The sequence below is a fragment of the Rosa chinensis genome, chromosome 2 (assembly GCF_002994745.2).
Source record: "Rosa chinensis cultivar Old Blush chromosome 2, RchiOBHm-V2, whole genome shotgun sequence".
Taxonomy (NCBI): Eukaryota; Viridiplantae; Streptophyta; class Magnoliopsida; order Rosales; family Rosaceae; genus Rosa; species Rosa chinensis.
Window position 1 is genome coordinate 48,047,091 of NC_037089.1, and position 6,913 is coordinate 48,054,003.

The 6,913-nt window shown below is 36.9% G+C and overlaps 1 long non-coding RNA gene across 1 annotated transcript; it reads left to right on the forward strand.

The window, feature by feature from the left end:
• Positions 1–1,665: 1,665 nt before the first annotated feature.
• On the forward strand, positions 1,666–4,782 carry LOC112187692. The gene is made up of 2 exons (XR_002931165.2): positions 1,666–2,050; positions 4,166–4,782. It is a non-coding gene; the product is annotated as an uncharacterized LOC112187692 (long non-coding RNA).
• The last annotated feature ends 2,131 nt before the right edge of the window (positions 4,783–6,913 follow it).

Genomic DNA, 6,913 nt, shown 5'->3' on the forward strand with positions numbered 1-6,913 from the left:
CTGGTGGCTTTTGGCTGGAAAGACACACGTGGGCTCAATGAGTTAGGCCTTTGGTTTACCCTACTCTTTGGGCCTGCATTTGGAGTGGCTGGGCTTCTTGGGCCTAGAACTGGTATGTGGGTTTCAGCTTTGGGCTCACTGGTCTAGGCTTTCAAGTGAACTGGATCACCTTTTTACTATGGGGCTGGATGGTTTCAGGCTCCATGGCCTATAGTACTGTTTAATTTTGTTTTGGTAGCAAAAACCAGAGCCGTAGTTGAAACCATTTTATGTCTGCTTCGAGGTTTCTTGGTTTTTGTTAGAACAATGGTGCGTTGATTTCCTAAAAGGTGGGTGTACTTAGGATTTTTTGGGATGTTATTCTTCTAGAATAGGGTTTCATGAGGTTCTAAATAACGATTTTTTCTGTCGACCCCTTAGGGGTGTTTCGTTTTTGTATTACTTGCTGAATTTTAATGAAAGGGCTGACCCATTTCCATACTAAAAAAAAAATTGATGGAAAACTCGATCATTTAAAATTTTTACGAATTATTAATATTCCAAGACGAACTCAAAGTACTGAATCCAACAAAACCCAAATAACAAGAGAATTTCAAAGGCTAAAAGATAACATTGTTGAGATTAGTAGAAAATAAAAATTAGGGCCAATGTTGGCCTTTGATCATGTGCTCTTGATAAGTCACCGAGAGGAAGGCTAAGGCCAATGTTGGCCTCTTTGCGGTCACGGGGTCATAACTATGGCTGTTGTTCGAAAATTAAAATTTTGTTTTAATTTTTGTATTCTCTTTATCAATCTTCAATTTAGGCATGACCGGTTGAACCAATTAAGTAGACAACATTTTAAGGTAATGGTTTTAAAAACCAGACCAAAAAAAAAAAAAATCTTCAAACTCCAACAAAAATATGATGTTTGTGGTGAAATTATTTTAGTAAGGTAATGACCTCCTCACTAGTCCCCGACATTAAAATTAACCTGCCAGGCCATGACCTCAATATACATAAACTTATAAGCAACCATCAAAGAATCTGACTACACAACAATATTTCTTGATGAATTTTGGACTAGTCCAGTAGTCCGGCCAATAAGGGAGCTTCAACCCTGTCCTGCAAGAGGTATAGTTCAGGCATTATTGGAGCTAGTGGCTCTAATTATTCTCATTAAGCCTTTGTCTGCAACCACTGAGCCAAAGTCAAATTATTCACTGTGATCTACACAAACAGTACTTTGATGCTAAATTTCCCACTAATTATTGATTATCGACATAGATCATAGATGTAACTTTCTTTAACAAAGTTTCATGGGGCTCTTAATTAGATTCTACAAGAATGTATGCAGACATTGTATGCAGAACTATTCATAATAATCTCTAAATCATTATTATTATTATTATTACTATTACCTCTTTCTGCCTATAAAGAATCCTAATACATTGTCATTATTATGTTGATCCATTTCTTTGTGGATAAGGTCATTTTAATCTTCAACATAAACAATACTTTACGTAGAATAGAAGTAAACAAACAATAACCTAGATTTATATACATACTTATATAGTCTCTTTATATATAAAGTAGAGAGATGAATAAAGAATAACAAACAGAGGCCTCAAAGCAGTGTCGGTGCAGCACTTATTAGAGAGCTTTATAACGGACAAACCGGTGGGTAGCTCTACCAATTAAGCTGCCAAACAAGTCTCCTCTCTCTCTCTCTCTCTCTCTCTCTCTCTGTTCAAACACTCCAAATATCTTACTTCTCCCTCACAAATAGAATCGTCTGCGGGAGATTAAGCACATAATATATAGGAAGTTACAGAGAGAGAAGTGGTGGTGGTGCATGTGATAAGCGTATGAAATAAAATTGCAGGTCTGGCCGGGTTAAGGAGCATAGCAATTAGAGTGAGTAGAGGTTTTAAGAATAAGAGAAAGAAAGGCAGAAAGAAAGCAGTGAAGGTTATAAAAGAGAAGTTGATGGAGTTTTGGGACAAGATGATCTTCCCTGTCCGCCGTGTCTGGCTTGCTGTCTCTACTCGTGTTAAGGCTCGCAAAAATGGTCAGTTCCATCTTCATATCCACAATTCCATATACCATCTTCTTTAGCTTATGATTTCTGCATATATATGCAATTCAATCTCATCAACCCACTAGCGCAACCCAATTCATTTCCATTTTTTTATCTGGATGATCTCAACAGTTCTTGATAGGATGGATCATTATCCTCTATCCACATAAAAAGTATTTTTCAGTTGGAAAAACTGAGTATGAATGATTAAAAACTGTCAAAGCCTAGTATATAAGCTATATGCTCCTCCAATATGTATTGTATTATTCTCTGTCCTTTCACTTTTGTTATATGTTCTAGACCTCTTGCTTTCTTTCTTTTTATGGAGTTCATAATTAACAAGCATGCTATCATCATTATTTCATCTGTGTCAACTGAGTTTTATTTCTTTGTGTGATTCAAAGTATTTGTTGTCAGCACCTCCCCTACTTCTGGAGGTGTGGTCCCTTCTCTATCAGCAAATTCTTAGAATTATTTTGTAGGATGAGAGTTTTCAGTTGAATATTTAATTCCCTATTGATAAAGCTAGCTGGTGTTCTTCCCTCCCCACCATTTGTCTCTCCCTGATGTTTTATATCTTAGAGTTCTTTAAGTTCTTTAATATCTACAAGGAGCAGAGGGTCTATAGAAGAAATCCATAAGAGACAAAATCAATTGTTAATGAAAAAAAAAAAAAAAACTAAAAAATTCTCTATCTTACAATATTGAAGCTAGCTAGGATAAATTAAATATCAGCTTTACCCTACAAACCGCCATGTTATAACTTAACTTCTTCTGTTTCACATTTATATATCAGTCTCTCTCTGTGGATCTATTTACCATATTATCTTAGCAAATGAATCTGTCAAACTCAGTAATCAATTTGATGACTCTACATTCAACAAATAATTTGATTACTCTAGCTACATGAGAGGTGTCTAGTGCCTAAATTGACATATAAAGAATGCGATTGGTGGGTTGTTTATTTTGTAAAGATTTAAACAAGGAGTGGTATTCAGAGCTTAGTGGTAGTCCATTTAGATTTACCATTTAGATTTAGCCAAACAAAAGGTGTTCTCTTGTGAGCTGCTGCCTTTTCTATTTAAGTCCCCATCTGTTAAAGAGGCCATTACGCCTTCCCCACTCAAATTGTTGCTTACCTAATATTCACAATTTTATGGTGACCTTCTTTAAGGGTAAAGTTGGGGTCATCAAGTTTTGTTGCTAGTGTCTGGGTGGACAGGTGCAGTGAATTCTAGATGCAGACTCATCCTCAACTAGCCACCTTCTTGAAATTTATATATATCTACTCAAATTTCCAATTCCACAAAGCGAAATTTCAACACGTGTCAGCCGTTGATTAGCGCGGGACCAATTGTGTGACCATGTCTCAACGGCTATTTGTCGCTTAGTCACCCATTAGCATTTCTTAGGTTCCTAATCATACTTTATGGCTCTAGTATTGCTTCTCATAGGAGAATAAACTACCATTGCTAAGTTCCTTCCATCATCGATCACCACAACAATACTTTTCACAAAGTTTTTCATTTCATTCTGACCAAGAAAAAAAAAGAAAAAAAAGTGGTGTTTCATTTCATTTTGATTTCTTCCAAATTGAGAACCATCCACTAGTGTAAATTGGGTATTATAAGAGTACAAGACGCAAGAGAGTATTGGATCGTACGGAATATCCAAATTAGAGCAACTCCTGCCATTCAAAGTGACAGGCCAATTACTACTTTCGGGACCATCTCACTATCCTGTGTCTAGTTCCCAACTCTTACTGTCAGTGAGCAATATTTTGATTTTAGCCGAAAGCTGAGGCCTGAACATATTAGAAACTATAGCTTTATTGATGCGACATGAAGTCTTAATCACTAAAGTAATGGCCTGGTCCACAGTTGATCTTGTTTAAACCACTAACATCTTCACCACCCAGAGAGCATCTTATATCGACGTATGATGACATAAATCCCAACTATTCGGGACATCAGATGATAAATGTGATTATATTTCTTTCATTTTGATGAATATATAAGTAAGTTGCTGATATAGAATCTGATGTTAACTTTGCATAATATAATAGCGATTACTCACAAGTGTGTCGTCGGTGATGTTTTTGAACAGGTGCTGGTCTGTTGAAGCTTCACGACGATGTACAAACTTGTGGCTATCAAGATGTGCAAGTGATGTGGCAGATGCTGAGCAGAGAAGCTGAGCTGATAAATCACCACCATGCCAAACGTAAACAGCGACCCTTCTGGAGAGTTTTTGAATGGTCTAACAACCATAGTAAAGCCTCGTCCCTCTCTGCAAATCATGCTTGAAAATGAGATCCATCGACCAAAGCCGGGTAGACATCATAATAATAAGAATAATAATAATGTGTTGCTGCTGTCCTAATTGGCATCATAGTTTTACAGTCGAATTGCCAAGATTACAACAGCGGCGTGGTACAGAACTGTTGCAGGTGTCAAACACCGTACAAGATGAAATATCAATTATGTGTCAAATTGTTACCTCTGTTTTGAGTACTACTACTAGAGCTGACATGGTCATTTGTAAATATAATAATAGTTTTTCTAAAACCCAGAAAACACAGCAGATAGTTCAAAAGAGAGCCTTCATCGCAGAGCGCTCATTTTTCCTCTCAGTGTACCTGTGCCAAGAGCATGGCTCTAAAGTTTGAGTCTTTCACTTGCATTTGCTATGTGCTGAATGGTTAGATTTAGAACATTCACTGACCCTGGAGTCCAATACATTGTTTAGTTTTCCTGGAGAGCAATGTGAAGTTTCGAAGAGCTTGACAATCGCACGAAGTGACATACATACTCTGTCAAATAGAAGCAAACCAAAAAAGTATAACCACGGGAACCTTCCTTTTCTCTCTACCATGTTCCAAGCACCCAGCCAATCTATACCCAAATCTACTCGATCTTCTTGGATTTTCCTGTATAATCGTTGGTTTTCATCTGTAAATTACCTTCTCTCCTACTTTTATTTGTTTATTAAACGTCCGATGGTTTTCTTTGTTCTTTTGGTCCTTTGGGTGGCGTTTGTACCTTTGGTTTTGTAAATTAACGGGTCTGCTCTTGCTCCTCCTTCCCTCTTCCCTTTCTCAATCCCTTTTTCCCCGATCCATCGAATCTCCTTCTCCTATAGTCTGCTGCCCACAATTTCTGTGTATTTCCTTCTTCACTTTACGCTTCTGTTTGATTAATCCTCTTGTGTTTCCCTTTGATCCCCAAATTCCGCTTTCCTCTGATCTAATCTGCTCCTGCAATTTTCGACTATCCCTTTCAATCCAATTTATATGGTTAATCTGTTTTGCACGTTGGGGCTTTTTTCTACTTCTTATCTCGACTGGGTTTCTAAACTCCCTTCAACAGAGAAAGCAAGTTGTTGATCTTTCCATTTTGTCTATATGACGCTGGCAATTGAGGTAGTGGAGGTGAGCTGTCACTCTTCTTTTACTTCTCCTTTGGACCCTGATAACTCATTTATAATAGCAGTTACTGTTGAATCTCTTTATAATCCCTATGCTCCTCCGTATCATGATTTCTTACTTCAACTTGAGACTACATGTAATAGCTCTGTTAACAGTAGTTTGGCTAATTATTATCAATCTGGTCAACTGGATTTTGCTTTAGTCTCTCGCAATATTAGGAAACAGGGACGGGATGATCTTCAGAACGTGACTGCAGAACCATCATTTTCTAATATGCCAGAATCAGTACTCTGTTGGAATTGTCGTGGCTGTTCACGACAAGGTTTTCTGTCCCAAGCTTTCTTTTTGAGAACCTTTACATCAAAAGCTAGTATTCTGTCTGTTAGATATTATGTTAAATGATGATGCAGCAAAGGCCTTAGTTAACAAACTGCCGTATTGTAATTATTTTTGCATCCCTGCTGATGGGCACTCTGGTGGCTTGGTTTTGCTTTGGAACACTTCGGTTTATAATATTAATGTGTTAGTCCCTCATCCTCGTTTTATCCATTGTCGTGTTATGCATGTTAGTTCGGGTTCCCAGTGTGATGTTGCCTTTGTGTATATATATCCTTAGAAGCATCGACAATTAGATCTTTGGAATGAGCTTTGTTTGCTGCATACTAATGTGAATGATCCTTGGATTCTTATGGGAGACTTTAACTGTATCTTTAACTAGAGAGAAAAGAGTGGGGGTGTTAGAAGAACTAATAAATACAATTATACATGCATGATTGAGTTTAGAGACTTTCTTAATAGAGCAGGTTTAATTTCTCTTCTTATATGATTGGTAGTGCTTTTACTTGGACTAATAAACAGCAAGATGGCTAGATTAGATAGGCTTCTAGCGAATAGTGTTGCTATATCTTTATTTCCTTAAATTAATCTTAATAATTTACCAGTCACTGGTTCAGATCATGGTCCGATATTTTTATCTTTTAACCCTAGTGTGCCTAGAAAACGTAAAGCGTTTAAATCGGAAGCTATGTGGCTTCACTATCAGGATTTTTCAAACATTGTTAAAACTGCTTGGCTTTCTCCTACAGCAGGTAATGCTACAGAAAATTTTCTTTCCAAATTAAATGCTTTTCAGGCTTTAGCAAGAAATTGGAATTATCCTGTTTGTGGTAATCTGTTTCACAGAATGAGAGATTTACATTCTTAGATACATGATATTCAGAGTAATTCAGCAGTCACTTCTTCTTCTTCTCATCAAACACGAGTTTAATTTAATCAATCAGCTTGAATCTTCATTTTGTCAAGAAGAATTGTTTTAGGCTCAGAGGGCCAAAACTAAATGGTTATGCTTAGGAGATAAATATAATAAAATTTTCCAAATGCAAGCTACTATCAAGAGAAAGAAAAACCAAATTTTACGAATCAAAGAC